The 24525-nt window shown below is 42.4% G+C and overlaps 2 long non-coding RNA genes across 8 annotated transcripts in view; one reads left to right on the top strand and one right to left on the bottom strand.

Moving 5' to 3' along the window:
* LOC126530588 (uncharacterized) overlaps nucleotides 1-24525 on the top strand; it is a 37947-nt gene that overhangs the window by 5724 nt on the left and 7698 nt on the right. Inside the window, exons 3-4 of one of the 6 annotated variants that reach the window (XR_011893981.1) lie at nucleotides 492-558; nucleotides 3252-8495. This is a non-coding gene — a long non-coding RNA (uncharacterized lncRNA). The other 5 variants (XR_011893982.1, XR_011893983.1, XR_011893984.1 and 2 more) reach the window with 5 other exon arrangements.
* Nucleotides 7201-23711, bottom strand: LOC126530587 (uncharacterized). 2 transcript variants are annotated; one of them, XR_011893987.1, is made up of 4 exons: nucleotides 23361-23711; nucleotides 20527-20667; nucleotides 10768-10857; nucleotides 7201-7646 (listed from the first exon to the last, which is right to left on the bottom strand). It is a non-coding gene; the product is annotated as an uncharacterized lncRNA (long non-coding RNA). The 2 variants fall into 2 exon arrangements; XR_011893986.1 differs by lacking the exon at nucleotides 23361-23711 and having other exon boundaries at nucleotides 20527-20872.

Genomic DNA, 24525 nt, shown 5'->3' with positions numbered 1-24525 from the left:
TGAACTGTGCAAGCTATTTCCGGCCCAAATTTCTTTTTAAAGAGTTGCACACATTCATCATCATCATCATCCTATTTTAAAGTTCAATGCAGAATGAAGGTGCCTCCCTGCAATCTTCAATTATCATTGTCTTGCACTAGCTGATGCGAACTTGTGCTTTCAAATTTCATCATCTCACCTAGTTTTCTGTCATCCTTGACAGAACTTCCCTTCCCTTGGCACCCATTCTGCAACTCTAATGGTCCACTGGTTATCTACCCTATGCATTACATGGCCTGCCCAGCTTCATTTTTTCCTCTTAATGTCTACTAGAATATCCCACACTGCTCTCTTCCTGTCTCATTGTCATTTATCATTGCATTGCTCTTTGTACGGCCCTTAACATGTTCTTGAGATTCTTCGTTAACCTCCAGGCTTATGTGCCATACTGCATGCTTAGAAGAACAACGTGTCTACCAAGTTGACATTTTCAAATTCCCTGATTTTTTCAGGTTTCACAGAACTTTGTTTTATGTCAAGATGGGCTGACACCATGTCACCTGATGCTGTCACTCTCTGGTAAGCATGTTAAAAAAATAAAAACAATCCAGTTTGAACAGTAAGGAGTAGTGTTTATTTTATTCAAAATAGAAAACTGAAAAGAGGGGTTTGTAAAATGCACAGCTACTAAAATATCTTCAAAAGAAACTCGGTGCCCTTTTACTCTGTGAAGGATGACCAGCAAAGCTGCGTACGTGGGCCCCTTAATGGTGAACTGCACCTCTACCGCGGGTCGGCCTGGTATTGCACTACCTATGGGATTGGCCCATGTGTGGGGAGTGCTTAAAGCCTGCTTTATCTCCGCCGCAGGTTTGACTGGCATTTCACGACCTTCAGGATCAGCCCACATATGGGGAGTGCTTAATGCTTGCTTCACTTCTGCCTCGGGTTGGCCTGGTATTGCACTTTCTTCGGGATCGGCCCACCGTATGAAAAATTGTTGGTCTATGCGCGGATGCTATCTGCCAGATCCTCACCATAGACAGCTTCACTGTAAAAAAAGTGGTCTAGCTCACGGCAAATAGTCAAACATTTTAAAATGCGAATAAAAAGAGATGCATACAAAAGCAAATAGAGCTATTTGTATCAACTGATAGCAAGCTCATTGGTATCATGCCCGAACTTTGTCACATACGAGATTCTCCAAGCAACTGGAAAGTCAACCTCAACTGTCGTGACATACTCTCAGCCTGCGCATAATGCCTCAGTGTTGCATTTCACTGCTTTAAGGGGTTTATTTTGGTTTGGATGTGGGTAACCTGCATCTTAGCGTCAGCCAACACTTTGCTTTTTGAGCGCAAGCTCCTTCAAAGAGGCGGCGGCACAGTTCCTTTCCTGATCATTCCTCAATGCAATGGTCCTTCCTATTCTTGTCCTTGTTACGCTGCGTGTTCGCCCCATGGATGAAGCATCCTTTTGGTCAGTTGTACAGTCCGATTTTTCAGACTCCCTAAGGGCCGCTACAATGTCCGAAAAAAAAAATGAATGCATGTCTTTTACTGCCCTTAAGGGCCCAAATCGCCACAGGCACGTCCGAAAAAGCTCTGAAGGTCTGCCAGTACACTTATTAGGCATATAGGTGCTTGCACTCTGACAGGAGACGGCAAGTGCACGCGAGTCTAACAATATATGTGCTGCGTCCCATACACTTCACCGCGTAGCATCACTGTGCTGAGGCAAATCTGCCTTTCGAGGACTAGTAATATGCAACACGCCGTGCTTTACGAGGATTGCAGAGGCAGAGTGGGTACCTTTGCTGACAGCGGTGAATTCTTTCAATGAAAAAGACAGCACTGAATGTCAAGAACCGTAATAGCATACCTAGGCCTAGCGTTCCCGCCATGGTGATTACAGTGGCCAGTGGATCTGCGTGTGAGAGTGTCGGTTCAAGGTGGTGAGATAACACGGCGGTGTTGGCTTTGATTAATGCCATATCAAATCTGCAGTTGCAGCACATTCGGAGTGCGGATCAATGGTGGATATCTCGGCAACAGTGGGGACAAATTACTAGTGATTGAGGACCTTAACCAAAAAAGTTAGAGTGGGTTTTAAGATTAATATGCAGAAGACGATGTTGAAGAATTCACATCGCCAGTCAGCCTCTAGAGTCTGTACAGGAGTAAGTCAGTTGCTCGTAAGGGACCCTGATCATGAAAAGGCAATTTACCTAAGAATAAAAATGGGGTGGAATGCATATGGCAGGCATTACCAAATCATGGCTGGGAGCTTACCACTGTCATTGAAAGAAAAAAATTAAATTATGGGGTTTTACTTGCCAAAACCACTTTCTGATTATGAGGCACGCCGTAGTGGAGGACTCTGGAAATTTCGACCACCTAGGGTTCTTTAACGTGCACCTAAATCTAAGTACACTGGTGTTTTCGCATTTCGCCTCCATCGAAATGCGGCCGCCGTGGCCGGGATTCGATCCCCATCCTCGTGCTCAGCAGCCCAACACCATAGTCACTGAGCAACCACGGCGGGTGTCACTGAAAAGAAAAGTGTACAACTATTGCATTCTACTAGTGCTAACTTATGAGGCACACATTAGAATCGGGTAAATACCGTAATTAAACTTTGTGATATATGGTTCTTGCTTCAAAAGTTTCCTATGGCAAGCATAAATGGGAGTTGTCGACACGCGATCACACGTGTTGAATGCATACATTGTTTCCTAAGCATCGCCGAGCTAGACGTGCTGCCACCAAAGGGGTCGCTATTGGGTTCACCATAGGGGTCAACAGCGAGTCACTGTTCCAAGTTCAAGTTATCCTGTGAAGGCCAATTTTACAATCAAAATAAGAGATTCGGGACTGTAGAAATGTATGACTGCCGGCCAAGACCTTTGGCCAGGATTGAATTACCTGGAGTCGAATTAACAGAAGTCGACTGTACCATATGGCAAAGGACTTTGTAGCAAGAATGCATCTCCTACTACACATAGCAGAATATTGGCATGCTGCAGTGCTCAGTGGCTGCAGAACAGTAGACTCCCATAAATTTGATCCCGTCTGAAAGTCCCAGCCGACACACGTGCATTTCTATAGGTCCAAACTTCGGTTATTTTGATACTAAAATAGGCCTTCACCCAATAATTCCAACTTGAGCAGTCAGCATGCATGCTGACCCCTACAGTGAACCCAATAAGAGACCCCTTTGGTGACATACCTCAGAGGACAGTAGATGTGTGAAACAGACTTTATCTCCTGCAGGAAATGCCTATTTTCTGCCTGCCCAGGAGGAGCTCCAAGCAATAATCACAGATCAAAACGTCTGATTGTGGTATTCACCCATTTCTAATGTGCCATCTTTAACAAAACTTTCTTGGCGATTTTCGTATGCTTTGCCGCATAACACGGATGTATTGCGGCGAAGCTGACTTTGGAAAATTGGTTGCAATGTGCAACACATTGGACCCTTGTCCGTTTTTTTAAAAATAAAAATTGTTTGCGCATTTGATTTCTTTCATTTTAGGGGCTTTTGTCCTTTCTATGCTAGTTTACACTTTGGACACACAGACAGCGGGCGTGTGTTTCACTCTGGGGCATGTTAGAATCTGTACGTAAACCATGGCAAATAAATCAGTCATGTGTGTTGGCATTTCTTCTGCATCTTCTTAAATTTGACCCACCAGATAATTCAATCTGTTTCGTCAGTCCCGTCAGAGTCGAATTAACGGAATGAAGTCAACTGCATTTTGCTTGCTGCTCAGAAGTATGAGCTTGAATAAATAACATAGCATTACAACACATAGGACATAAAGGAGACAAATGAAGTGCTGCAACATGTGCCAACTTGCCTAAGTTAGCACTATATAAGCTTGAACCCAGATGTGCCAGCTGCATTAAAGTTGTGACAAAATGTAAAATCGCATGTGTTGGAGACTCAGTAGGTTGGCTTTCCTTCTTGAAAAAGTGTTGCAGAGTGCCTGTTAAGGATTCACTGATTGATGCTGTCAAACTGTCAACAAGGCTGCCAAAAAATTATTCTTAATACAACCCTTTCATGGACACAACAAGGTAACAAATTGTTTTGTGTGTGAAGCATTAAGAGTATATTCGTGATCAAATATTGTTCTTAAAAAGTGACCTCAACGAGACAGCACAAGATCTAACTCACCGTGTGAGCCCGGACTCCCTCTCGGCAGGATGGGCAAGCGAGCGCGATCCCCTCGTCACAACGATCTCACCCAGCATTACAAGTTAGTCAAGAGAACCATGCCGCTACCGCACAAAGCACCCAATAAAGCACAAGAAGTCACGTACAGGTGGCTTCAGACAGGCACCTACGCATGCCCGGCCTTCCTGCACAAAATCTTTCCGGACGTGCACCCTCACAATGCGTGTCACTACTGTAAGGATATAGCTAGCCTTGATCACATGCTCTGGGCTTGCCCCCTGGTGCCAGGACCACCAAGGAAGAGTGGGACCGAGCTCCACACAGCTCGGACCTTGAAGCACAGCTCTGGGCTGTCCATCGAGCCCGCGACGCGGCGGAGGAGCATGGCCTCTCTGTCCCGACGTGGGAGTGGCGCACTAATCACACGTACCGACGGACGTCAAGAAATTTATTCATCCATCCATCATCAAAGCAGTTGTCAGAAAACATTCTGCAGGGAACAGCTAAAACACTATGCATTTCTCATTATAGTGATATTATGTGTGCGTGAGCTTAATAAATAGATAATTTGCAGGTGTGTGTATGGCAAATTCAGATGCTAACTTCACCAAAGTCATAAAAGCACACAGCACTCTACTTAAAAGGAATCTGAGCATTTGGCCACTGTTGTGTCACTAATGTGCACTGTCGTAGCCGTCTTCATTACCAAGCAGAAATACACCCAACAAACTATTTTTCGGACATGCATGAGAATTCGGGTATCCTTGCAACACTGCCACGTACCTCATAGAGGCAATTAATTATAAGCACAGCTGAAATTTCGGATGCTGAAATGCTTTGCCTTCAAAGTGCGGAAGGCACAACCATTGTAGAAAGTGTTGTATAATGCCGGTTTTCAAGTGTCAACTTTGCTGCAATATAGCTTGCTACGGGAAGAGGCTTATGCAATGTATCGTGGTGGAGCATACCAGCAGTGAAAAGGGGCCATTGTAAGATGGCATGATTTACATTTTTTTATTTACACACATACATACTCTTCTGTTACAGCACAAGCACCAAGAAGCCTGATAAGTGTTGTGGTTGGTCTACAAAATTACGAAAAATTAAATTATGGGGTCTTACGTGCCAAAACCACTTTCTGATTATGAGGCATGCCGTAGTGTGGGACTCCAGAAATTTCTACCAACTGGGGTTCTTTAACGTGCACCTACAGTAAATTTAAGTGCACGGGTGTTTTCGCCTTTTGCCCCCATTGAAATGCGGCAGCTCTGGCCAAGATTCGATCCTGCGACCTCGTACTTAGCAGCCCAACACCACAGCCACTAAGCAACTAGGGCGGGTACAAATTAAGTTCCTTGCCTACCCAAACAAAAATGTTTGCAACATGATGTGCGTGGTATACCGTCCTTGGGAAGGCAAGCTTAATTGGTTGCTGTTGGCTTTGTGTCTTGCTTCACTCTTGAGCAGCGCTTACTGACTGCACAGTAATAATAAGCTCCACCAAATGGCTAGATTACTTCTGTACTACTCCAAGTGTTCGAAGAAGACTTTTGGAACACGAAGTAGAAAAAAAATGTCTGCTCCTAAACTGCTCCAGAATGTCAACTTTGTGCTTGAAACCCTAAACTGTCTTGACCACCTCTGAGGGGTTGATCTTCAACATCACTTATATACTTAAGATAAAATCTTGAGTAACACTTACTGGTTGTCTAAACATTTTGAAATGGTTTCACAGGTTCTAATTTAACACTTATATGCACTTTTTAAAACAGTGAATAACGATTTCGGTAACATATTTCAGTATTCTACAGTTGATTTGGAGGATTATGCGCCATCACTGGTCTGCAATTATGGAAGTTTAGAGATAAAAAAATGGGGGCAATAATGCCTACGTTTTACACATTGTCATTGTACAGAACACAACCTATGCAACTTGCTATAAAACTGATTTATATAGTATTTGAAATTACCATAAGAGTATGTAAACAGCTGGGGTTTCATAGTTCTAGGTTCTTGTTATGTTTTAGTCTAGCACCTCCCTTTAAATGGCAGTAAAAGGCATGCATTAATTTTTTTTTTGGACTGCCTGATTTTCTAAATGTTTTGTTTTTGCAGTCCTCAGGGAACCACCCACCGCCACCAAGAAAAAGCACTTTTGACTGTAGCAGTAATCAGTGATTCGCCTAATTGGCAAACAGTTCAGGATGCCAAACAGCCTCGAGACAGCTGTACCTCTGACAGAAGGCACTAATACACAGTGCAATGCACTGTTTCTGCACTCTAGACTGTGGGATTCTCATCCCGTACCTTGTGTCAAAGGAACGACAATCACAAGGGCATTTATTGCACCTTTCATAGATCAATGCCTGCTAGCAGAGTTGCTATCCACAAAACATGCCGATGGGCGTGCGACAAATCGCGGAAGTCCGACTCACCGCGACCGGATAGCGAGCGAATATGTTCGCCCCTTGCTGGATCCCAATGCCTGGCCGTTCACGCTTACGGTCATGCGAACGGTGGCTCTTTCGCACAAGGCCTCACGAGACGATCTCGCAGAAGCATGGATCGGCGCACGGGCGGCATGTCTGTGCTGCTTGCCGTCCCGAACCAAAGAGGAAACGTGTTCTCCCTTGCGCCCCCAAGTAACCCTGCCATGAGGCGGCGTTAGCAGCGCAACACTCGCGCCATCTCTCGCGTGGCCTGGGGCCCGCGGCGAAGCCGCAATGCAGGAGACTGAAGCTATGCGGGAAAAGCAACATATCAGGGGACGTGTGACAGTCGCGCATCCCCACAAGACAAATGTGATAAGAGCTGTATTATGTGACCTATTATAACTCCGTGGTGACAATACAGACAGGATATGCAGGGCATGTAGCGAAGAGGACAGTAGCAATGGAATGATATCACCAGTGTACAGAGCGCTGAATTCATTCTTGCTCTGTTACTGATAATTGAGAACTCCATCAAATGAAAAATTAAGAGAAATATCATGTGTGAAGGAATACTACTCATCACATCTATTGCAATTATTCTCGGACAGCATTCCCTCTTTCTTGCTTTTATTATTAATGCATTTATATAGTACTGCTCACCTGCTGTTCCATGTGTTCCATCGACACATATACGATCAGTTCCAAGCCTCTTGAAAAGCTCCTGTTGTGGTGTGGTCATGATGACTAGCATAAAATCTCTGTCATCCAAAAGGTCCTCATTTTTTTCTCTAAAAAAATGTCACTTTTTGTCAGGTTGTCCTTGGTGTTTAAAGAAGAGCAATGGGTTTTCCTTTTCACTATGCATCCTCTCAACCCAGAGTTGCACGCTCACATAGTCATTATCGTGCAGCCGCTCGGTCTTCGAGACTCTGGCATCCCTCATTATTTTGCGAAGATCCCACTTGCTTAACAGGTTAATGCGGTGGAATGTCTCATCCACGTTGGACCGCACATTATCCAGTACTGCATCCATGGACACGCCTTCTCGCAGCTTGTCTTGAGAGAGTAGAGAAAAAGTGTATATTAGTTGAAGCATAAGTAAAAATTACCGAGCATGCAAGGAAGTGAAATGGGCACTGATGAACATTTTTATATCATTATTTAGAATTCCTTTAATTGAATAATGAGTTACATTGACTTACAAAAACCTTTTGCAATGGTGTGTGTTAAATAGTTCAAGCTGTCGCAATTTTTTTTCTTTTTAGGTCAGCTCTTTGCAAGGACATGGTGCTATGCAGCCTTCAGCTGCTGAAGAGGCAAGATTACATTTCTAAATTACACTACACGATTACATTACATTTGAAGAGGCAAGATTACATATTTAAGTGTTTCAATGTTTGGTGTCATTGATAAACCGTCATAGGGATTATCTGCACCAGTGTTATCAGGTACGTAAGTGAAGAAATTTATTGTGTGTACCAAGTTTACAGCTAGGCTGCCAATTTCATCCTTCACTGTTGGTAACCTTGTTCGCACAAAAGACATTACTGAACCATTGTAAAAGCATTGCACTGGACTGGACATGTGCAGATTGTGGTTCAGATCCTACCCAGGGCAAAAATGTCTTCCACTTTTAGTTCCTTTACTAAATATTGCCATTGTTATCAATTTCTATCCTACAGTTAGAACTTAATTTTCCAATTACATTCCATAGCATAAGTTATTGCCACTTCCATAGTGGCATGCCACCATAGAAGGGCAAAACAGTCTGCAATCGAAAACATGTGCAGCATTTCCAGATTAACTTAAATATAAACATCACTGTTACTGACTGAATTGATGCACATAATTTGATTAATGTCAATATAAAAATTGTCAATTAAAGCTTTCAGCAATTATTTTTAATGGTTGATTTATCAGTCATTCATCCATATTTACAGAGCAGACACACCTGTGAACGTATGCTTTGAAGGCTATGCAGTCATGTGGGTTTTTGAGTTAAAGGTATTATTTCAGTCAAGTAGAGTACTGACTGGACACTGAAGCTGTTTTACGAGTTCATGTCTAATACCCCTGTCACACGGCAAATCTAATGTCATTTACAACGAATGACATTCGCTGATAATGCCATTTCTTTGGTGTCACACGGTAAAACGTAAGGACATATTCGAAAATGACATTTACAAACAAATCAGTTCGCCAAACTCATTCGCATTCGTTTGGAACTGAATGTGTATCCTTGACACCACGAGTTTACCAGTGTTTCGCAAACAGTACGTGCTTCTTTTTTTTGTTTTAACAAAAAATCACTATTATTCTATCCATTTTATTACCTAATTATTGCTTTAACGACATTGAAGTCCATCACATAGGTAAATACAGAAAACTACTCTCAGTCCAGTGACCAGACAGCCATCTTTAGCTTTCGCTGCAGTAGTCGTGTTGGTTCTCACCAGAGCATCGTCCGCGGCCACTTCAATTGACTTGGCATAAAAGCGTGCGCGTTTTTTCCTGTGGCACGCGACAAGAATGAGGATATTAGAAGCTCACATGCACATCAGAAAGGCGATGACATGCAACTGCCCTTCTCGTACCACTTTAGCAGATGTAGCGGACGCGCCTATCGTTCTCTTCGCCCTGTTGCTTGCCTTAGCTCGACTCGATTTCGTTGGCAATGTCGACAAGTTAGTAATCGAACACTACGGTTTGAAAGCAATGATCACATATTCTAGTGGAATTTAGCATACTGGAAAATAATTATTGGACAAAAGTGGGTTTGAGGCGTGTCTTTTTTTTTTTTACTATCGTCATTGTCATCATTTTCAAATGACATTAGTTTTCGCCGTGCGACAGGGGTATAAGCCTAATTATCGTGATTGTTTCAATCATGTTTCATTCACATAGCTGATTCATGAGCATTCAAAATATTTAGGTACCATATTTTCCAAACCATAGGTGCCACCATTTTCTTTCATTTTCGTCCAAGTGTATTGTAGAACAGTGTAACTTATATATGCAAGACCAACATGAGACATTCTTTTTCTCCAGCAATGTACTTGCAGTTTATTTTGTCTGCTAGAATGTGCGGCTCATAAAATTTTTTTTTACTGAAGTTTAGTGCCCTGAAATGGGTAAGTACGACATTTTAGGATAAGTGTATAAACATGCACAATCGCATTTCACGACGCTGACCCAAGTTAAGATAGATGCATCTTATACAATGAGTTATATACACATATTTTTTCTTTGAAAGTTGTGAAAAGAGGGGGGAAAGGGGGTGACTTGTACAACAGTTCAAATTATAGTCCAGAAAATATGGCACATGGTTTGTGAGCCCTACATTTAGTAGAGTAAAATACAACTTGAGCTGATGTAAGTTTCACATGGAAAGCACATCTGCTGTGGATGACCTACAGTAGTGGCGAGAGGTCGCAGTTTCATCGATGTCTGTAATACTTGCACTTCAGTTTAGGCAAAATGGCAGACATAATTATGTACAATGCACCTTAAGTAATCCCAAGTGGAAATTATTCCAGCTTACTGCTATTTTGAGACATTGAATCCCACTAGGATCATAAGTCATACCAATACAGTTAACTGAAAGCCTGAAAAATAAAACAGAAAAAGAAAAAGCCAGTCTGCTGCATGGCCTACAGTGCACCAGGAGGCACTACACCTTCCTGCTTGGTACATGAAGTGATGCAAACAAGTATAAAATAACTAAAGTCGTTGCCTGCAATAAGAATAGCCATATAGGTCAAATATAGGCCACTGGCTGTGCCAAGGTAGTTGTTACCGCTGTGAAATTGGAGAACGGTTCCCTTTTTTCTCTCTCTCTCTGAACCCTTCAGGCATTGATACAATGTAGCAAAATGATAAACATGTTTATGATGTCATTAACTATAATGCCCTGCAGTCAGTAAAGGTGGCCTCGAATTATGTGGAAATTATGAATTTCAAATGAATTTCATGTGCTCCAAGTTCATTGCATGGTCTGGCATGAGTATTGCCTTGTATTTGGGATGTTGAAAACTCAACAACCACTCTTTATGTATTATAAGGCAGGGCAAAAGCGGTTTCTTACCAGCAATAGCGGCTCTTTCTGACTTGGACAGAAAAACACGACCCAGTTCAAAGTCGTGGCCTCTGTGCTTGAATTGGAAAACCACATACACACCTGTGTTGTCTTCAGTCACAGCCATTGCCGCAAAACATCTTTTTCCACACTTGACACTTGAAGGCCGCTTCAGCTTTTGTTTACTTGTAGCTGTGGAAAAAGATAACCGGGTAATTTATTCTAACTTAAGCACTGGACTTCCAACACATGCTTAGTGGTGGTTCTACTACACCATTTAGCTACAATTCAACTTGCCTGAAACCTGGCTACGCGAACTGCGCAAAGGTGTGGTATTTTCACGCTTTTAGGGCAACGCAGCATTTTCAGCAGGGGTACGAGAAGACTTAAATATAAGAAACAAATAGTGAACGTGCAAGTAATTCAGTTTGAGATGGATCATCTACTAGACTTTTCAAATATTGAGTAATATTTTCAGTAATGCAATGGATTGCCCGTGGTCAAGGCATTGCATGCAGCATTTCAAGGGCACTTGGTTTGTCTCGAAACAAGAACAAATAAAACAAATCTGGGTTTTTACATGCCAATACCACGATCTGATTATCAGGCATGCCTCTCTCAGTACAAGTTTCGTCCTGGCTGTCAACACCAATCGAAGCAATTACTATATGCAATGCTAACAGGGTACGGTGACAAAAGCAGCATTCATAGCAAGCACAATGGCATGCGCTAAGACCCATTGACCACTGGAAGGCACACAGTTTGCATTGCATACATGTGTTCTTGCACGTGGTTCAGAACTGTATGGCAATTTGTGATCATTTAAGTACAGGAACTAACTTCTGTGCACACTTGTGATAGTTGCTGACTTGTGAAAAGAGGGGGAGGTTACTTGTGCCAGGTTCAAATTATTGTCCGGAAAATATTGTATATGGTTTGTGAGCCCTGCATATAGTAGAATATTATACAAGTTAAAGTGATGAAAGCTTCACATGGAAAGCAGATCTGCTGTGATCTTGTGGACTCGTACAGCAGTGCTTCATCAGTTATCAAAAACTCGTACTAATGATCTCGGAAACAATCGCCAATCGTACCAATATATTAACACCAAGCTTCCTGTAACTGCTTGCAGCCCATATCACAATCACCAAAAGCTAATTTCATGGCACACTACCCTGATCATTGGCCCTAATCAGCACTGCTTCATCAGGTCGGTTGGGTATCAGTAACTAGAGCTACAGTTAGCTGATGAATTGACTCATATCTATTTGCAGTTGAATCGACTCATATCTATTTGCAGAGGCCAGCAAACCACCTTGTAACAAAATTGAGTGCATGGAATGGTAGCAATGTTGTTTGTGTCCACCACTGCCATCTTTGCATCCATTTGTGCTATGGCACCTCCTTCTGGACGCCGTTCATAGCCTCGCGGCAGTCTCTTGTCGAGCTTCTTGCATTGTTATCGGGTGTAATACACTTGTGCATATGCCATAGTGCATATGAAAGCACATGTGTCATTTGCAATGCACATAAGACATTCACCTTCACTTCTTTTCTTATGTGTGACAGAGCAAATTGTTCTAGTGCAGTTGTAATTTCTTGCCTCTCCGACGCCTAGGCACACAGCTGCTTTCATTAACCCACAAAATTTTTATTTATATACAAAGGCTTTCTACCTACTCAAATGAAAGTACTTGCAACATACTGGCATGGTAGTAATGGGCTGGTTCTGGGTGTTAAAATTTTCTTAAATGTGTAAGCATTTCTATGCTTACCAAACGTCCATCACGCAAGATAAAAATGTGGGCTGATCCCAGATATAGTGCAATACTGGGCCGACCCACGGCGGAGGTGAACAGCCTTCAAGCACCCAACAAAGTGAAAAGTGCATACAATATAGATAGAGCATGCAGCAGCGAGTGGCTTTACCTTTGTTCTGCCTGTCGCTACCACGAGATCGAAGCAGCGCTCGCAAATCTCTCGGCACACACCGCACCCTGCACCTTTCGCAGATCGCTTTCAAGATATGGGCCCGCTCTTCAAGGCAAAGCGACGAGAACACGGAGTTCAAGATATGGTCCACGCGGCGCATAATGGTTTGACGTGGGTGGATAAGGCACTAAAGAGCAGTATCAGCTTATAATGATCAGAATGTCATCAGCACACCTGGCGCCGCCGTCTACAGCAGTCCGTGTTGCTGCGACGCTGCTGTTTATACCAGTCATATTAACTTCCATAACAGTCTTTTTTGTTCAAGTACCCTAAAGAGCCCAGGAGGCATAGGGGTGGGGGATGTTACGATTGGCCAGCGGGGATAGTGACCTTCTGGCTTCACTGCAATGAATCGCTTCGTGAAGCCAACAACACGCCCCCTTCGAATAGCCCTTCGGAGCCCGTAAGGCTAGACACGTTTGGCGGACAGGATTGTTAGCTGGTTCGCTGTCACCTTCAGGGACCAATTGGAGCAAGAAAACTCCTGGAAATGTTTGTTCTATGGCATTCCCCCATGTACTCTGGTAATAGTCACGGTCATGACAGATTCAGCAGCAAACTGCAGAGTCAGCTCAGGAACGACATGCCAGCTTGAGTCAAGCGTGACAACACCTGTCTATGAGGCCTCACTGGTTTTGGTGTGTTCAGTAAAACAAAAGTGCAAGAGAGTGTGTGAACCTTCGCCCTCAAAGGCGGGTACTTCGACGACTTTGGACGCTTTGATTGGATGAAGGTTGGATGACAGCTTTCCCTGGCTTAGGGATCTAGTAAGGACAGAGAGTGTTTAAGCAGACATTTTCGGCTGTTCAGTGTGCATTTCAGTCATGCTAGACTGATCAGATGTAATGTTCTCCACCCTTCGTGTAGATATTGTAAATAAATCCCCTACTCCTCATTCCTCCCTTCAACATCCTTAGCATGAATGAGTCGGACGATGGTATGGGCCAGGTACCCTTTTCATGGCAGACACCATCTCTTACAGGGATTACAATGAAAGGAGCAAAACATACCAAAAGTACACAACTAAACAAGAAATATGAATTGGAACAACATGAATTAGTGCAAAAAAACGGCTTATTACAGGGTATATACAATGTGTGAAAAAACATAGTAATGACAAGGTTCAAGGTTCCTAAAATACTTGACTTATCACAATGAGCTGTTTTACATTACAAAACAATGGAAAAAAATTTAAGTATACATTACTAAACAGGAAAGCAAAATTGCATATTAAATAACAACATCAAGAAATGCAACTGGAACTGAACAGCAAGGTAAGAGGTAGTTCAGATTTCTAGGAACTTCAAATTATGTACAAATGAGTCATGACAAATAGCGAGGAGAAGAGGTGAGTGGAAAAACGGATTAGTGTGGGTGAAGATGGGTGCGATTTTAAGTTGGTGATCAAGCCGTCAAGACACATGTCACAAGCTAGTCTGATATTTAGAGTCACGTGGGACAACCGATTGGAGTAAAGTTTATGAAAGAAGGACAATAGTGTCAGAAGCCTGCGTATATTGAGAGGAGCTAAATTAATCTAATATTTGATTTCCGTAACTAGATGTATGCGAGTAGTTTCTTGTGATGAAGCGAGCAACATTATTTTGCAGAGACTCTAGTTTGTGTTCGAGGTAGGCCTCATGTGTGGATTCCAAATTAAGAAGGCATATTCGATTTTAGAGCATACTAAGGTGGTGTAAGCCAGAAATTTGGTCTCTGAGTTAGACGAGTGCAAATAGTGCCTTATGAAGCCAAGTGATCTGGTTGCTTTAGTAGAGTGTTCTAGTTTGCCGTTTTTACACTCGGCTAAGCAGCTGAGCGGAGCGAAAGCGTGAATGCACATGCGCCCTCCGCTTAGCTGCAAGCAGGCTGGTGGAGTCAGAAACACGGTCCGCTTACAAGCTGCCTGAGCAGAAGGTTGCTGCCTTTTTTTTTCTAGCAAGGGTGGTCGATGCACACACCCACTCTGGCACGTGCATCGAGGCACCTTGCCTGCCTTGCTCTTTACAAGACAGATTTGCACAGACGAAGACTTATGTCTGCTAGAAGGTGCGCATGCTGACCCATTTGAAAACCTCGCAGCGCAGGAGTATGTGATGCATGCTGTGCAACATGTTGGCATCAGAAAGGATCAGATTGGATGCAAAATGCAAGCTCGCTGGCTATCACGTGGCATTTCCCCAAGATGGGGCTTTATTTTCCACTGGATAAAATGGACCAGTAATGCATTACAAGTTCACGTTTAGATGCTTTATGGACAAATAAGCTATATGTATTCATTTTACTTATAAAAGCTTTACTTATAAGTTTTACTTATAGGTGCTTTTATTTTGTTTCATTACCCTGAATTCGGCCAGAAGGCACTGCAAATACGAAAGGAACATCAAGCGGAAAGCCAAAGGCGCCGAGATAATCTCGTGGCTGGCAGCAATGGAAAATAAACCTGCTATGAGTAACTACTGAAGAGGAAATAACAATATCGGGAAAGAAACAATCTATTATAACTCAAAGGGAAGCTTATTACTTTCTGAAATGAGCTCGGGATGCCTTAGAACACGCACTTATACAGCAAGATATAAGAAGGAAGAAGCATGTGCTTGCTGCGGTAAAGCTAGGGAAACAATAGAGCATGCTTTACTAGAATGTGAAATATCTCCCCAGCAGTAGATTTAGGCACCACTGGCCTATATACCATTAATAAAATATATCCAGAGAGGGAGATTAAGATGGACTGCAATGATTGTAATGGCATCATTGGAATCAGACATATGCTGGCGGGGTGTCCCGCGACTCTCCCCAAACTCGTTGAAGAATGGACACAGTGGGAGAAAAGGATTCAAAGCCCATTGTTTCAGGACCAACTAAGGGCAGTCCAGGGGGCCCATGATGTCGCTGAAAGGCTTGGCCTGACAGTGCCAACGTGGGAGCCTTGGCTTGAGAAGTCTAGCCTTCGGACATCATTACAATAAAAGTTTTCACACACATACACCACTGGCCTGCTTGAAGCACTTGGGTTCAGCAAGAGCAGAGGGAAAGTAAAAATGTATGCAGCAAAGATTGGTAAGCAGCAAATGGAAGATTGGTGGACAAAAAGTAGGGAAACGTCAAACAACAGAGGCTTGCAAAGACAAAGTTCAGAAAGTTTGGTCATGGGAAGTCATCGTGGGTTTTTTTTTCTTTGTTAACATAGGTAGAACATTAGGCAATACAAGAGCTTCATGGCGCAACCCACACATCTTTCCAAAGGGGACACTCGTAGCACCTATCCATCCGTCCCTCTGCTCCGCTAGGCTAGACATACAACTAAAACATGCAATCACCCACCACTCCACCATGTGGCTTAGCGGGGCAACTTGGAGCGGGGTGGACCGTAATGACACTAAACTAAAACACTCTAGTGAAAATCACATTACGCAAATGTTCCATGACAGATCGGATGACAAATGAACACCCAGATATCGTGAATACCGAGGCTACGGGCATGTTTTATAATTATGCAATTGCATAACACGGGTTTAGCTGTAGTCCCGAATCTGATAGCTTTTGTTATATTAATGTTGATTTCCGCTTGCTTACTGCCCCACTTACGGAGATTGTCTAAGTAAGATGGAAGGTAGCAGATGTCCTCAGGGTTAGTAGATCACGCAATCATCAGCAAATAGTCTATGAAACGCCTACCATTACTAATATCGTTAATATAATCTAAAAACAAAATAGGCCTGAGCATGGAACCTTGCGGTACTCCAGATTTGACATGATTTAATGGAGACAAATGGTCATTGATGAAAACTGATTGCTACCGGTTAGTTAAAAAGATGGTAGTCCACCTAGTTATCCTCACATGTTAAGATCTGTCAGTTTATGAATAAGCCAGAATTGAGGAACCTTGTCAGAAGCCTTCGCGAAGTCTAGAGATATTACATCGATTCAATAAAAAGAATGAGTGGAGTTATGCAAGTCATTAATTCAAATCAATCGTGTAAAAGTCCATGCCGACTGATAAAGAAAAAGTTATGTTCTGTAAGAAACTTCATTAGAGCAGATGAAATGATGTGTTCGAGAAGTTTGCAGCACATGCTGGTTAAAGAAATTGGTCTGTAATTTGATGGGTTAGACGAATCACCATATTTAAATATGAGAATTATGCAAGCTGCCTTCCAATCATTTGGGACGCATCCCGTGTCAATACATTGCTGAAAAAGCTTGGCTAAAATGCGACATATTGCAGGTTTGGATATCTTAAGAAGTTTAGGGCAGATGCCATCACGACCAGGAGCAGAGTTAGTTGGAAGACAATCGATACAGGACTGTACTACTTCAGAAGCGATATTAATGTTGTGCATGCTTGAATGCAAAATAGGGGCCTGAAAGCTACTAGGTACAGGAGTCTCATCCGTGAAAACGGATGAAAAAAAACTTGTTGAATTCAATAGCAACACGTGCCAGAGAAAGAATGTTACCATCCTTAGATAACGGTACCGTCAAGTTCGATAATTTGGGTTTCCTAAATTTTTGTGTCATTGCTAAGCATGTCTGAAATGTCATGGTTGAAAAATTTATCTTTGGCTGTTGTTGTTACGGTCCTGCATAAGTGTGCGTGCTCACGATAGGGCCTCCAATCTTCCACAGATGCTCATAGTTCAGCTCTGCAATATATACGTTTCACATGCGTCGCAAACCAAGTGCTTTCTGTGCAGGCTGTTATTTTGAATTTTGGAATATGCTTTTCTTTTTAAGTGTGATCAGCCCATTATGAAGAAAAACACAGTTTGTGTTTATGTTGCAATGAGGGAATGACTGCAAGAAGCCAACAGAAAAGGTCGAAAGGTCACTAACAAGCCCGCTGACATTCACGCGGGTGTAATCAAATATTAATTTCTTTCTATTTTCATGTTTCTTTAGGGCACCTATGAATTCACAATGCAAGATATTGTGGCCACTGATACCATCCAATACATTTTCCGTAACATTATTTGGTTCTGTGGCTGGTATGAGGTCAGAGTGAATCACCATGAGTGGGAACAGAAACAATTTGATGCAAATTGAAAGTTGAGACAGGAAAATATTGGCATTGACGTTTTTCTTGTGCCATACAGGGGTCGGCATCAATGCCATTCATATTGTGTCGATAAATGGCCAACAAGAAATATTGGTGATGTCGGGTACTTGTTCTGGACAAAACTTAAAGACTTGTTTGGATAATCCGGAAAGTAGTGGGATGAATCAAGTGGACGATAGCAGACTCCACTGACAGAGGTAGAATGTGTAGGCAGACAGAGAGCAACCCTTACAATTTTGAGGCAGGAATTAGTTTCAATAACGCAAGCTTCCAAACTAGATTTTACTGCGATTAACACACCGCCACCTCTCGATTCAGTTTTATGTTTTCTAAATAATGAAAACTGACGAGACAAGGACGATCCAAAATGTCGAATGACAACCAGGTTTTGGTCCCTAGAACGTCTACTGAACAGGATTCAAGATAAGAACAGAGGTGATCTTGCTTACGAAATAAGCTGCGGAAGTTTGACAGAAGAATTGACACACATGCATCACAGCGTTCATTTTTTACATCACTGGGTTTTCACGAGGACGTGACGTTTCGGGAGGGCACTTACTTCATTAGTGGTATGGTCAAAGACAAATCGTGTTGTTTAGTAGAAGCTTGTCAAACAGAAGCTTGAACCTTTCAGCGGGCTTCTGTTTGGAACGTCTGAAATCTCAGAGTTTCTGGACTGCATCCTCATTGAAAAATCCTTATCAATCCACATGAGACGATTCAAACCTTTTTTAGTTTAAATGCATTTTTCAGTATGTGTTTTCTTTTTTTAAGTTTAGGAATTTCACAATTATCAGCCAAGTATAGCCTTGTCTTTTCTGTCCTATTCTATGGGCACGTTCAATTTCACCAGCTGCAATGCCTAAATATTTAGAAACTAACTCAGTTACAAGCCCTTCCTTTTCCTGCCACGTCTCTGAGTCTTGCTCAATGACTGCTTTAAAGATAAGGTTGTTGTGACGCAATCTGTTACTGAGGTCGTCTACCACCAAACTTCTGTTGCAATTGTCCTGATTTTATGCTTTCCAGTTTGTCCTGGGTGTCAAGCATATGAATTACCTCGTGACGCCAGAGGTTCCTTCCATTTAGGAAAGGAGTTCAGTAACATTCGTTTGGACGTCTTTTACTTTCCCTAGGATGTCTTTCTGAAATTTTCCATTACAGGCTGCCGTATCCTTGAAAATGGGTTGATAATGACATTGGGCTGCGTGGAGATGAGCAAGTGATACAATGCTTAAGCGTACTTAAGTCCCAGAGGAGTTTCTGCATGAATTTTTCAATTGTTTATGAAGGTTTCTTACCTATTCAAAGAAAAGTGTTTGCAACACACTGACGTGGTACTAATTGGCTGCTGCTGGCTGTTGGCCTTGGTGTCTTCCTTTGCTTTTGAGCAGCATTTAGTGAGTGCACAGTAATAATGAGCTGCACCAAATGGCTACACATTACTGCTGTACTACTTGAACTATTCCAAAAGGGCCAATTTTTCTGCTCCAACATGCACCATGACTACTTATTTCCTAGCCCAAATCCTTAACTGGCTAGGCCACCGCTGCATGCTGACACACCACCCACTGTGGGTGTGGGCTGTATTAGCCAAGTCTCAGTAAGACAAAAATAGCTGTGGCACTGTTCTTTTTGAGCTTTGTTATTTAATGAAAAGGCTTTGAATTCAGGCCACCAGTGCCACAATAAAGTATTCCTATTCCAGCCGCACTACTTGTTAGAGCTGCATGCCACCTGCATTACTAGCTGGGCCAGTCACTTGAAATCGGTGGACTATAAGGTTAGAGTAGAATCAAACAGAAGACATTTTTTTGATATACTGGCTTTGGACGTCCCCAAATTTTTGGGATGGGCCTGCTATAAATTTTACGTATTCATAACATGGGAAGGTTATGACGACATGTAACCCAGGCAGGCAATGCTTTTGGAAACGAACTTTAAACTTTGCCACTCCGACAGTGGTGAATAGAGTGATCTGTTGTCATGTTGAGCAGTACTGCTCAACATCTGACCGCTGGATGTATTGTGTCACTGTTCATTATTTATTACATGTGCTTATAACATGTGCTCCAAAAAGATGTTCCAATTGGTGCAATCTACTAATACCAGCTACTTTCGCAATGTCTCTGTAGGCATCTCTTTAAATCTTTTTATGTCTAACACGATACACGAGGACTCCCCTGCAATCACTGACACAGAAATAGTACAGTGTAGTTCTAAAACAAATGTGCTTAACTCATATTGGTGACAACAAATAGTTTAACATTGGTGCTGTCATAGGTCTGGTTTGCGATTACAGCCGATGTCTTGTGGTTGATTATAGGAGTTCTTTAACAGCAAGGTCCAGCATTACTAGAGCTTTGTTTAAAGGGCAGCCACTTGGACAGTGGTACGCTTGGACTCGGGTGTAAGTAGTTTAATATTGATGCATAGGCTTTGAGGTGACCAGGGTCAGGCTAGTGTATATAATTTTTATCCTGTTCTATTTTCTTTCGCATCACTCGCACTTCATTCAGTGTTACTGCATAGATGGTGTGTTGAATGATAGGAAGGAAATAGAATCATATGTATAATCTTGGCCAAGATGGCCTTGGAGTATGTTTAAGCCCAACTTTAGGCACACATGATTCCCAGCTTGGGTGAGCATACCGAGATAACTGTCCAGGTTGAGGTTCATTCCGATATGCTGTTAACGCTTCTTTGAGTAATCGTATAAACATGACTGAACAAAAATCTCTGTGGTTTTTAAAAACCCATCAAAGCCAGAGACTCAGACTGGTGGTCATGATACGGGCATTTCACGATACCTTGTGAAGCATAACTTCCAGACCGGTGACAGACGAAGTAGAAATGCTTCTTTTTCAGGTGGCCGCAAGTCTCTGTACCTGTCCTTGCAATGAAGTGACTGCGTGCGTCTTTCTCCACCTTTTCCTTCTATGACTTGAAAGCTGATCAGGATAATAAAATAAAGCAAATGTTACATGTATGCAGTGTGTCAAGGGGAATCAGTTTATTGTAAGCCCACGTTGGCTGTGCAGAATATCTTATGGGGTAATTTAGAAGAAGAAAGAAGATTAAGTACCCTGGACACTTGTATGTTCAGTCTGCATTTCAGGGTGTGTAATGCACAGAACTAGCGTTAAAAGTTGAATCGTAGACATGTTGAGGAACTCCGTAGTTATGAAGAAGAGGTTCAGTGACTTCTTTTCTCTTTTCCTTATGAGGATCAAGCATTTGTTTTTCTCAGGGCAAAATTTTGGAGCGAAGCGTAATGGAATTGAAGAAAAAGAAGATATAAAAAAGTGACAAGAATGATGTTGCTTCTTGTACATTTTTAAACTATGCTTTGTTTGAGTACATTTTGCAGCTTTCATACAGAGATCAAACTCCTGCGAAGACAGTATGTATAGAAACTGTAAGCTAATTTGCTTTATTAATTTGAGGTTGACACTGTGACATGGCGTCTAATTATAGCAGCACAAAGTGACTGACATCAAAATTTTTTTCGTGAGCAACGCCAAGAACTGCATGAAATGACAACTGAAAATGACAACTCTACATCTCACAAATTTCCGTTCTGAACGAGAAAGAAAATACAGAGAATCATACCTTATCTATAAGTTCAAGGCATTGCAACAAATAGGCATAAACATTTCAAAAGGAGCTTTATAATCTATCTGCTATGCTAAATTTCAAGCTATAGGCAACAACACTTAGTTTGGTTTCTTGGCGTATCCTTCTTTTTTTCTTTCCTCTTCTTTTTCTCAGCCGGCGTGTCAGACGCCGTTGACATGCCGGCTAACACGCGTGCGTTGGCACGTGGTTGACACCATGTTTTCCCCGTGTTTTAACTGAACAATTAGTAGATTTAAATTTTTTGCACATTGGGGATTCAGGAAATATAAAACTTCGACAGGAGCTATCATTAGAACTAGTGTACAGTACTTCTAGCACTTCTTTAATCAAACAATGCAAAATTTGCGCTTTGGTTGACTCAGCTTTTACTTATTGTGTTAAGATTGATATGAAGTGCTACTTTGTTTTTTCTGCTGTGTGTACATGTTTTTAGACGCAATCCTTTCCATTGTATGGAGTTCTCGCTCACACAAAGCCATGTACTCGATTGCAGATCGACCTTAGGCAGAAGTGCAATCTCATACCTGTGCACTTGCCTCTATTCATTAGTGTGCAATACCGCGCAAGCCTGTGCATAACTATACGACGACTGTAAAGCATATGAAAGCTCCAGCACCAGTTTAAGGCACAAGATTAGACCAGATTTCTTGAACAGAAAAGCTGATTTAACACATTATTAATGTACAAGGAGGCTTGTCCATGCTACCTAACCTGACAACTATTGCTTCTAGACCCTAAAGAATGCAGTAAAAAAAAAAGTAGGTGCTTGCTGCAATGGGGAGAAACAAATTTTTCCTGTACCATACTATAGGTGCTTACCCATTTCCAAGTTTGCAAAGCGAGTGCTTTCCTGCATGGCATGGCCACCACTATGGCTAATATTCATGCTACCAAATCTGCATATATTGTATCGCATGGTTTACCTTACAGAAGTTGGGAACTATAAGCAGGGTTCATACTTTGTATATTTGTTTTCTTTCTTTCATTAGTTAAAGTAAAAATAGCAAATCATTAACTTCATTCATGCTCCTCCAGTCACTTTTCTTTTATAGAATGTATTCTAGGGTTTTATGCGCTAAAACCACGATTTGATTATGAGGCATGCCATAGTGGCGCAGTCCGGATTAATTTTGACCACGAGGGGATCTTTAAAGGGACACTAAAGCGAAACAATAAATCAGTTTAGACTAATGAAGCATTGTTTGAGAACCCTGCAGGCAGTCATTTCAAAAAAATAGTTTGATTATTAGATGAGAAAATGAAGGTCCAAGTATCAGTATTTGAATTTCGCGCCGAAACCCCAGCACCGGTACGTTAGCGTGACGTCAGGGATTCCAAAGTATGTTTTCGCATTTGGGCCGCGTTGGCTGAATAAAGGTTCCTGAAACTTGCCATGTTTAATATTTGGTTCCTTTAGAACTCAATATAGTCAATCTGTACCGCTATATATAATTAGTAGGCCCTAGAAGATGCCATCAAAATCCACGACGTCACAGCCCCCAGGTGCGGGAACTCAAGTAGGCGTCGCCACCCGTATTTCGTTCTTGCGCTTTTTCTGGCTTACCAAACGTCTTATCATTGTAACAGTGGTGTTTTTGGTGTTGTAGAATGGTAATTTACTGATGCAGAAGAAATAATTTTTCACTTTAGTGTCCCTTTAACGTGCCACACAGGCGTTTCTTGCATTTCGCTCCCATCTAAATGCGGCCACCGCGGCGGGTACAATTTTTTAAACTTAAATATGCGATTCCTAAAAAAGATCCATCAGCAATGATTCTGCGTTGCTTCGATTCAAAACAGCAATGATAAGCATGCAATTTAATGAATGATGGTATAAGTTGCAGCTAGTGCATGGTCAGATAAAATGTTAAGCATGAAAGCACCATAAATGAGCACATTTCAAGCAATAAGTGAACAAGTGAATCGTTCACTCTGCAAGCCCGTAATGCAAAAATAACAGGTGCAGCGGTAATCACGCGTTGCTTTGAGAGAATAAGCGTCTTACCTGGCATTGTCAGAAAGTGATACCTCTCATATTCCGGCTCGAAGAAATGCACGCTGATATGGCGGTACTCCAGTTCTTTCAAAGTCAGGGCTACTTCACACTCGTCGCAGTTGTACTTCGGGTGAGTGATTTTGTGCACAAGTTTTATGTGCCTCTGCAGACTGCGATTGTTCGCTAACCGCCGGTCGCAGTACTGACATTCAAAGGAAGCAACTTTCGCCATTGCGAGACCGCGAAGAGAAGCATGGGGTTTCCTAAAAACCGATTACGTAACTATGCTCAGTGCGTGCAAGCGGGCCTTTTATATCTGCGGGTGCTCTGACCATGGAGGAAAGAAAAAGCTGAGAGATGCTGACGTCACTCTTTGCGAAGCACGAGTGACGTCGGAAGGCGTGGCAGATATCCTCTCTTGTGCATATCTCTCTCCTCCGGCCCGCAACCACGCACGAACTGCGTGGGCTGCACGGGCGCGCCTGTAGCAATCCGAAAGCATCTACTATTCTGACAAAAGATGCAATCGCGATGTAACGTTGGCGAAGTCTGAGTATTCTGCCCTGGCATTGAAACAAGTTTAAAATAAACTCCTCACATTAGACCGTCATGTTGGACTCCGCAAAAGTTGCGGGATTTTGTGAAAAGCAATATGGTTTATTGGTCCAGCCAACTGAAACTGTCCTGATGGCTTTTAGACCCACCATGTTGTATTAGTGGTTTTGGCGTTGTGCTGCGAAAGTTAGGTTGTGGGATCACATCTCGGTCGTGGAGGCCGCATTTCGACGGCGTTCGACGAAGTAAAAATGCAATGCCCGTGTACCGTACGTTGAATACATGTTAACGAATCCCGCGCGGTGAAAATTAATCCGCAGTTCACCGCTACGGTGTGCCTCATTATCAGTTCTCGGCTTTGGCACGTGAAGTGTCAAAATTTGAATGTTTGATTAACCGCAGGTACGGTGGCTGCCTAGTTCCTGCGTCATTTTAGATTACCTTTATCGTTCATTTCTACCTTCGTTTCCTCTGTTTGGGCTGCCTGGGGCTAGACCATAGTGGTTATGGCTAAACGCGGCGATGAAAAAATCAACGAGTCTAGAAGTTCAGGACAACATTCATTTGGGCTAGATGGTGCATACTTGATTTAGAAAGGAACAGCGCCAACGAAGACGTT

Source organism: Dermacentor andersoni, chromosome 4 (genome assembly GCF_023375885.2).
Source record: "Dermacentor andersoni chromosome 4, qqDerAnde1_hic_scaffold, whole genome shotgun sequence".
Taxonomy (NCBI): Eukaryota; Metazoa; Arthropoda; class Arachnida; order Ixodida; family Ixodidae; genus Dermacentor; species Dermacentor andersoni.
This window is presented reverse-complemented; position numbering and strand designations above follow the sequence as displayed.